The 10,000-nt window shown below is 37.3% G+C and overlaps 1 protein-coding gene across 1 annotated transcript in view; it reads right to left on the bottom strand.

Moving 5' to 3' along the window:
• The window catches only part of TMBIM4 (transmembrane BAX inhibitor motif containing 4), a 572,035-nt gene that overhangs the window by 55,225 nt on the left and 506,810 nt on the right, over positions 1-10,000 (bottom strand). The gene's annotated exons all lie outside the window — the stretch shown is intronic.

Below are 10,000 nucleotides of genomic sequence, written 5' to 3'. Positions count from 1 at the left end.
TTTGCCAAAGAAATTGGGACTTTGAAGGAAGATATTATGCCGCTACAGAGTAAGTTGGTTAATGATTTTAATGAAACGTGGTGTAAAAAGAAACTTAGTACGACATTTCAAGAATTTACTGAAAATGATAGCAAGTTAAGAGCACAGAAATTAAGTAAACTCAAAAGGGATTATGAAGATTTTTCCAAAGGAAACATTTTTCTTTGGAATAGGCCAAGGAGCACATCTACTGTGGATGCGGTTAGAGGCACCAATAGAAAAGAGGCACGTCATAAGACGAAGGGAGGGCAGTTAGAACGCCCAGTTACGGCGGTCAACAACATGGCGCCGATTGCTGATTTAGTTGAAGTTAGCACTGTGGCGTCTGCTCCAGCTGCTTCCAACAGACCTACGGAAACTTCGAGCAGTGTTGCTTTTGTTGATACTGGTCTTGGCACTACACCAGTTATTGATACTGGTTGTTCTGCCGAGGTTTTGGGTGAAACTTCCACTTCCGGACAATCAATTGGTGAAGAGATGAGGACTGGTAATGGGCATAATGAACTGGATAGAGGCTCACGAGAAGGAGCCAGATCTAAGGTGCGACCTATGCAGGGTCATTTTTTGGACCTACTACCTGTACAGATGAAGAAGAGGGGCCCATGGAAGCGCTCTTCCAGCGACGACAGGGAATTGATGAAGAAAAGAAGGACAATAGATTGACTTATAGTGAGTCTAATGATATTGTTTTTAATCTGTCTTCACGTATTTTAACACATGACGAATTAACTGTGTTAAATAAAGGTTTATCTTTTGTTCCCAGCAGGATGTGCACATATCAGGAGGTGCTGCTGGATATTATGCATTTTTGTAGGAGCTTAATGTTGGGGAAAATGTTTGGGGCAGTTGCAGATACGCAAATAGGTTTGCGGAAACCAAGCAGTTTCGTACCGGCTTTAACTCCGGCCCTACAGCTTTTTATTAATCAATGTGATCATGATTTCAATGAGTATTTTCACAAAACTGATAGAATGAGATATTATAACTTAAACGAAGGACAAAGACAGGCATTGTTTGATCTGGGTGGTTATACAGACATTACGGTAAAGATGGCGGATAAGGGTGGATCTATAGTTGTCTTAGACTCAGATTGGTATACTTGCAGGATTAATGTGCTGTTATCTGATGTGAATACATATCTACCTATCCATCCTATTGAGGTAAGGAGAATAATTGACAAGGTACATAGCCAGCTAACACAATTGAGTCAAATAATGTTAATTACACCACAAGAGTTGGATTTTTTACTTGTCGAAAAACCGGTAACTCCGGTTTTCAAAGCACTGCCCAAAGTGCATAAAAGTCTGAAAGACCCACCCCTGCGACCGATAGTTTCGGGTAGGGGGTGGGCGACGGAGAATATATCTATTTGGCTCGAGGTATTCCTTAAACCATATGTTGCCTCCATACAACATATACTTAAGGATACAGGACATTTTTTGACTTTGATTGGAGATGTTGGGTTAAGGGACCCACCAGAGGTTTATTTGATGGTCACCCTTGATGTGAATAATTTATTCACGGTGATCAACAATGATTATGGATTATGTGCCATCAAAACGCTCTTAACAGCTAGGGCTTTACCAACTAGAAAGGTGGAATTGGTTATTGAACTCCTTACCCTAGTATTGGAGAATAATATATTCCAAGGTGTAGGGGGCATCTATAGGCAGGCACAGGGGATAGCCATGGGCACCCCCTGTGCCAACACATACGCAAATCTTGTGATGGCCCAATGGGAGGAATCGTTTGTGTTTTGTAACCACCCATGGCGTGAATGCCTGTATAAATATTTTCGTTTTGTTGACGATATATTTATTTTGTGGAAGGGGACGGAAAGGGATTTGCAATCCTTTATAAGTTATCTTGAAACCACCACACACTTTTTTAGGTTTAGTGCGGCAACCTCCAGAGAGGCCATTGACTTTTTGGATGTGTGCCTGTTACAAACGAGGGGAGGTTTTTCTTCGAAGTTATTCAGGAAGGAATGCTGGAGAAATACCATGCTGTCATTTGACAGCATGCACCCGAGGCACACTTTTCCTAACATAGTACAAGGTCAGTTAGGACGGATTTCCAGATTAAGTAAAGAAGAAGAGCAATTTGAAGGGGAGGTAATGCATCTTGAACAGTGCTTCATAGATAGAGGTTATGATAATAACATGGTTAGGGATGTTATTCATAGGAATAAATCACATAGATATAACAAATATAAACCATGGTTAGATACCTCCAACAACAACCAGGTGATTAAGGAAACTAGACCAAAGAAACGTAAGGTGACATTGACATATGGGAGTGATACTAAAGGTGTTTGTGACATCATAAGAAAGAACTGGAATATTATAACTAGTGATACATCCCTGAGGGATATGGTAGGCACACAACCACAGTTCATATATAAAAGGAATAAGAATTTAAAGGATGTTTTATGTAAAGAAAGAAGGTTTCCAGCTAGATTACAAAATATTGGAAAAACAGGTACCAATCCGTGTGGTTGTTGTAAGGCATGTGCCTATATTAAAAGAGGGGATGATTTTCTTCACCCTAATAGCAATAAGCTATATACTTTTAAGGGAAAGGCGACGTGCAGGACAAAGGATGTTGTATATTTAGCTGAATGTAGCTCATGTACGAGCTATTATGTTGGAAAGACTAATCAAATGTTGAAGGAGAGAATCCTTCAACATATGTCCAACATTAGAAACAAAAATGAAGGCAATGCGTTGTTCAGACACCTTAAGATGAATCCTTCACATGGCTTTACTTTCAGAGTCATTGCAAATATACAGTTGACCAGTAGAGGGGGTGATGTTAGGCTGGAAACTGAATTGGCCGAGACTAAATGGATCCTTGAATTAACAGCACACAGGGATCCGGGGTTAAATGATGTTGTACCACTTAAACCTGTACTCAGGAAGAGGCGGGTTTTTTACTGAATCTGTGTTGATTGGTTTACAATAATTTTAAATATGAGTGTATAATGATATGTTTTATCTGATGAAGGGTATTGACCCGAAAGCGCTCATAACGTTTTATTCTTGGTTTATGGAATAAATTCTTTTATACACACAGCAGTTTCCAGTGACGTTTTATTCTTTTACCTTTGGACTTTTGTTACGTTTTACTGGTTTTGGCAAAGTGACGACCTTTTTGTTTCTGGTCTACACTAAAGGTAAATTGTTTTATCTGGCTGATACTTTATCCAGATTGCCTAAAAGTACAAAAGAACTGCTTGATGCTGAAAATTTTGACTATGATGTAATGTCAGTGCAAAACTTTTCACCACTAGACTTGACAAGTTGAGAGATCACACTATGACTGATCCAGTTTCACAAAAGCTCAATCACTACCACCAATGTTGGATGACTGTCAAAACCATCTAGTGTAGACCTGAGGTGCAACCCTATTTTCCCTACAGAGATGAATTGTTGATGGAAGATGGTATTATTTTAAAAGGTCCTAAAATTGTTGTTTCTGCTTCATTACAGCATGAATATATTCAGATTTTGCATTGTGGCTACCCAGGTTTTTTATCTACTAAGAGAAGGGCAAGAGAACTAGTATTTTGGCCTTCATTTTCAAAAGAGTGTTCTTTCTTCTTGTTCGATATGTAATAGTACTCCAAAGGAACATAAAATGTAGCCGAAGACAGGACTTCAGGCACTTTGAGGGTTAATTAGCCTTTTTAATTGTTTTATTGTTTTTTAACTTTAATTGGTAGGGCATGTGTTTGAATAGTAATATTTAAACCTGGCTTATCCAGATGGTTTTTGTTCTAAAGAAGTCCCCTGTCATTTTATGGGGGACAAAAGCGCTTAACGTTTCTTGTGGTTGTATCCAATAAAGAGAACTGCTTCTATTTGTGGTCCTGTCTTTGACTCAATTTCTTGTTCCTTTGGAGGCTTATTGTGTATTCCTGGTTCTCTAGTCGATATGTAATAGCAGCAGAGTACATTTGCAAAAGGAACCACTTTAACTAAATCCAATACCTGAACTACCTTGGTCTACTGTTGCAACTGATACCTTTGAATGCAATAATCAACACTCTTTGGTTTTGGTAGACTCTTACTCGAACTGGTTTGAGATTGATCTCCTACCAAACTTAACTTCAACAACTGTTACCACAAAGCTTAAATGTCATTTTTCAGTTCATGGCAGTCCTCACAAACTTAATTCTGACAATGGTGCTCAATTTATTAGTCAGTTGTTTCAGAAATTTGCGAGAGAGTGGGACTTTGTACATGTCACTAGTAGTCCTTAATATCCTCAATCCAATGGTAAAGCAGAACGTGCAGTACAGAGTGCAAAGCATTACCTGAAAAGTCAAAGCGTGACAATATCAATGTGTTCTTGAATTTACCTAATCTCAGAAACACATCTCATGACGATATTCTTAGCTTACCTGCTCAAAGACTACTTTCCAGGCAAACTAGAACTACGCTACCTATTTCATCAAATTTGTTGAAGCCTAACTCGAACAATAAAACCATCAAGGCTCAGTTGCTGAAGAAGTGTAGTATCCAGATATCTAGTTATGACAGATTGAGCAGATTACTTCATTCGTTGAGGGAAGGAGAGACGGTACGAATCCAGACAACGAAAGGTTTTGATTGAATAGCACAGATAACAGGCATCTGTGCCAAGCCGAGATCTTACTGTGCAAGCCCTGAGGGTGTAGAGTATAGGAGGAATCACACACATTTTCTTCCTGTACTAGAACCGTCACCATTGCAATCACAACACTGTATCTAAATCAAAGACCGAGTCAGACATTGTTTCCAGACCAGTATGTGTTCAAAAGTCTGATTCTGTTCTACAGAGTAATTAGAGCATTCCACAGGTCAACCATTTTGTAGACACTGTTCCAGTTGCTAAAACTGATTCAAAATTTTATGTCACACAATATGGATGAGTTAATAAGCCTAGTGTGAAATACACAGCAACGTGGACTTGACTGTATATACATGTGTACTTAGTATTGTATAATGCATGTCTCTAGATTATTTGTGATTTCTGCATGCTAAACATCTCATGACAAATTGCATGATCTATTTCTTACAGATGGAGGATGCAGATTAGAGTGTAGCTTGTGTGTGCTATGTCTATAAGGAAGCATGAGAGGCTGTGTGTGCACGTATATATTCCTGACACGTGCAATCCCTAGTGCCATTTTGAGGTAGCAGCCAGTGTGTGAGCATATATGATGACAGCAGTATGTTTGTATACAAGTTACTTAGTCATAGTCAAATAAGCTTTACAGTAATGGGTTTGTATAGAGTAAAGCTGCTTAAACAGAACCCACAAATACTCGTTTATTCATGTACCAACACTTCTGCAATTCATACAGGGTTACAAGGATTGGTAACATATTTAAATACGATTGTAGATTATTTTTTATAAGACCCATTGCTCCTACTACTACTGGAACTGTCTGGGTATCTTTCTTCCACATTGCTCTCGATTCTTCCTGCAGATCCTGATATTGTATCACACTGGATGTGGCAATTTCAATGATCAATTCTATTTTTGTCTTTTCATGGACCACTACATCCAGTTTTCTAGCATCTATCTTTTGAACTGTTGGTAATGGGTGATCCCATGTGATATAAACCATCAATTTCTAAGACGCTTTGTGGCTCATGTTTTCAGTGTTTTTCAGCTACTTCACTACCATAATGCTTGCACAATCCCCAGTGCAACAGTCTTGCCACATTATTATGCCTTTCAGTATAGAATCCGTCTGCAATTAGTATGTCACAACCAGCAACAAGGTGTGCGACTGTTTCCAATTCTGATTTACAAAACCTATATTTGTTCGTTTCTCCCACATGTTCAAAGGACTTTATAATCCAGTGTGTACGTAGCCCACTATCTTGGGCCGCCGATATTAATCTTTCATATCTTGGTTTGAATTTGCCTCTCCTTAACCATTTCTGCATTCGATCCTGATCAACATGAGGTTCTTCCATAGGTTTTCTATACTTGCAATGATATTTATGCATTTTCCACATCTCTTGGCTTCTCATCTGGTCCTTTACTTTATATTCTTACTTTTGTTTTTTGGCACATTCAGTTTCTGCCTGATTTTTATCTACTTCTGGTTTGATTTCCATTCCTGCTTGACGCCCATATGCTTCTGCTAGATTAAGCAGAGAAGTCATCTTAGGTTTATTCTAGTCATGTTTCAAAACTTTTACTACGTTTGGATTTTGTGAGGTCAGCAGGTATGTGTGGAGTCCCATGATTGCAGAGCAATACATGTAATCAATTTCAAGGAGGCCCATCCCTCCTTCAGAATGAGGAATATATAATCTTGGTATACACTGATTTTTATAAATCATTTGGTGAGCATGAAGCATCTTTTTTGTTTTCCTATCTAATCTATCCAACACATTTTGGGCCAGTCAATCACTTCAAAACTGTAAGTTAGGACAGGAAGAGCAAATTGGTTTATAGCTTGGATTTTGTTCCTAGATGTCAATGCTGTTTTCAGGATTAATTTAAGTCTTCTAAAGTTCTCCTTACTAAGTTTTATTCGCATTTGTTTATGTTTTATTGCTGATCCTTCATCAGTTCCCAAATATTTATACACTGCCTCTTGCTCAAGTTCTTTTATATCACATTCTTGTCCCAAACATGTTTTCCTGGTACTGCAGTTTTCCTGCTTTCAAGGTAGCTTTTGCACCTTTATCAAGACCAAATGACATTCTTATATCATCTGAAAACGTTTTGACAAATTGTAGTTGTGCTTTCAGCTCCTCATCTGATGACCTATACAGTTTTAAATAAACAAAGAGAAGACTCCTTCTCTCCTACTCTCTTGGCAGGAAATGGAACTCTCTCCCTTCTACTCTTAGGAAAACATCTAACACTGAAGCCTTCAAAGCCCAACTTTTCTCTTACTTGTCCACTAAACATAAGTGTACCTGCTTACATCCTACTTAAATTTAAATAAATTCCCCTTGAATCCCTCTATATCCTTTCTCTCTACTCTATCCTAATTCTCTTTTTTTCCTCTCTCCTCTTTTCTTCTCTCAATCACAGCTTGATCAAACCTTAACCTACTCTCAGTCTAAGTACCTTCTCTCTCTCTTCTCCTCATATGTAAATATTGTAAATAGCTTGTAACCTTAGACCTTCTTCTCATACAGTTTTAACCTGCTACTTGAAGGAAACTACTAAATCTATTATCTACCTTCCTGAATGATGATTTTGAAGTATACTGTGTGTTTTTTGCTTTTTTTACTAATCTGTATCAATGTAATGTAATTTCAAATGTATGTATTTTATTACTACATTTTACACCATGTAACTAAGATTGTATTTGATTTGCTTTTTGGAGCTTTTCTCCCCGGGCCTCCACTGAAAATGGGTACGTTCTGGCCCAGTGGACTTCCCCGGTAATCAAACTGGAAATAAATAAATAAATAAATAAATAAATAAATGAGAAGTCTTTACACTTTGTTGTTTTCTAGCAGCCAAATTATAGCCATGGCCTAAGCTGTTAAGTAAACAGCTTAATGGGTTAAGGGCAAGGCAGAATAGCAACGGTGACAGAATCACCCTGGAATATCCCCCTTTGAATTTTTATCCCTGGGATAATAATTTGTCCTTTATCATGGCTTAATTGCATAGTGATCTGTATGTATCATATGCATTTTTAAGCACTCCATGAATGTGGAATACTATCAAATGCTTTTTTGCAGTCAATCCATGCCATACTTCAATTCTTCTCCTTTTTATAGTTCTCCACTATGACTTTATCCAACAACAAATGATCCTTTGTTCCATATGACTTTCTTTTATTGCCCTTTTGTTCTACTGTCATAACTAAGTTGTCTTCTAAATGACTATAAACTCTGTCAGCATCAATTCCAGTGCATAGTTTATACTTCGTTGGAAAGCAAGTTATTGGTCTATAATTTTTAGGGTAGCTTGCAGGATCACTCAAGTAGGAGGATTGTTTTTCCCGCTGTTAGCCACGTTGGCACATATAAATAGTTCTTACTGATGGCTAAATCTTCGTGCAAATATGTTAATACTTTCAACCAAAAGTTAGGTACTGCATCTGGGCTTGGGGTTTTACAATTAGAGGCTTTTTTAACTTTGTTTCAATCTCTCTGGCTGTTACTTCATCCCATTTCATATCCTGTACCTTTTAACTTCTTATTCTTAGTTTTACTTCTTCTATCCATTTAGCATCTTTGTTATGTTCCACAGGATATTCATAGATACTTCTCCAAAATGTATCTATTTCTTCTTTTTTGTCGTTCTTAAAATTCCTTTTACCTTGTTTCCGAATTCTTTATAAAAGCTTTTTGGGTTATCAATAAATTACTTATTTTGTACTTTTCCTTTATATTTATCTGTGTATCTTCTATGTTTTTCCGCCTGTGATAAAATATTTAGTTGGTTATTTGTGATAGTACATGACAGATCCTGGTCTGTTGTAATACTGAGCATTGCTTTTATCACATCTATCTTACTTAGTATTTTAGTTGATCTATTCCCTCTTCTATAGTGTTCTACCAGTGAGACTTCTGGTCTTAATTGCTTTATAGTTTTCTCTATTCAATACTTCCATGATGATATTTGATTTCTCCCCTTCCTTTCCCTCACTACCCTGTGTTCTTGTGGTAGAACTTTATCAGTTACTAATTTAGCTGCACAGTAACATATCCTGTTTACTTCTGTTACATCACATGGATCTCTATGGACAGTCCTCGTTCCTGTGTTCATTTAATTTATCAGACTTCTGACTTTTTTGGTTTTATTGAATTTTTGCAGTCTATTTCTTACACTGATCTTAATACATCTATATCTATTAAATCAAGCAACTCTTCTCTTAGCTCAAATTTTTCCAAACTGAGGGCACATCCCTTGTTTTCCACTTCCTGCGGGAATTCTACAAAAAGTTCTATAGCATCTTCTTGTGGCACATTCTCTTCAGTTTCATCCTGTGCCATCCGTTGCTCTGTCATATGGGAAATCACTGGCCTATCACTCCTCAACATTGGCTCCATCACAGTTTCTACTGTTTCCTGTTCTTTCTTTTGCTGTGTAGCTCCACATGAATGTTTATACTGGTTTCCTGTAGAAGACTCCTAAATATCTTCATATCTCACCTGTCCAATTACTTCCTGTTCCACTGGTTTCCCCTTAATTTGGATATCCATAGCTCTATCCTGTTGTGGTGCTTTCTGAATTACATTTTCTACACTGACTCCTTCACTTTGCATGTACTCCATAACCTCATTTTCTATTTCTTTAACTTCTCCATTACTAATCTCCTTTTCCTTTTTGTCTTCTTATTTTTGGTATTGTAAAGTTTTCCATGTCTGGATTCCTTTGCCTGTATTTCTCTTTAAATATCTTTGGTGCTGCTCTTTTTGTATTGGTTAGTTTTGCTTTCTCTTTTGCATAAATATTACACCATATTAAATCTCTTTCTTTCCCATGTCCATATTTCCTCTTCAGATGTCTCCTGATCTTCCTGCTTCTCCTTACTTTGGGGACTCACTCTATCATGCTGTGATGTAACCTGTGCTGAGCCTTCTACACCAAATCCTTCACTTTTCAGTCACTCCATAACTTCAACTTCTATTTTTTTAGCTTCTGCTTTACTAATCTCTTTTTCTATGTTCCCTCTTTGTGATAATTTTTTTTTATTGTGAAATTTTCCATATCTGGATGCCTTTGCCTGTATTTCTCTTTGAATATCTTTGGGGCTGCCTTCTTTATATTGATTAATCTGGCTTTCTCCTTTGCATAAATATTGCCCCATATCAAATCTCTCTTTCTTTCCCATGTCCATATTTCTTTTTTATACTTTTCAAATATCTCTAGCTTTTGTTGTTTATATTTTTGCACTTTCTCAGATGCTTCATTTTCCAAACAGATCAAAGTTTTTTGATCTATATACTGTTTTTCACAAATCTGTTGTATTAATGAACACAAA

The sequence above is a fragment of the Protopterus annectens genome, chromosome 11.part0 (genome assembly GCF_019279795.1).
Source record: "Protopterus annectens isolate FY-2018-M chromosome 11.part0, PAN1.0, whole genome shotgun sequence".
In the NCBI taxonomy this organism is placed as follows: domain Eukaryota; kingdom Metazoa; phylum Chordata; order Ceratodontiformes; family Protopteridae; genus Protopterus; species Protopterus annectens.
The sequence above is the reverse complement of the archived record's forward strand: the minus strand, read 5'-3'. Positions and strand labels throughout refer to the sequence as shown.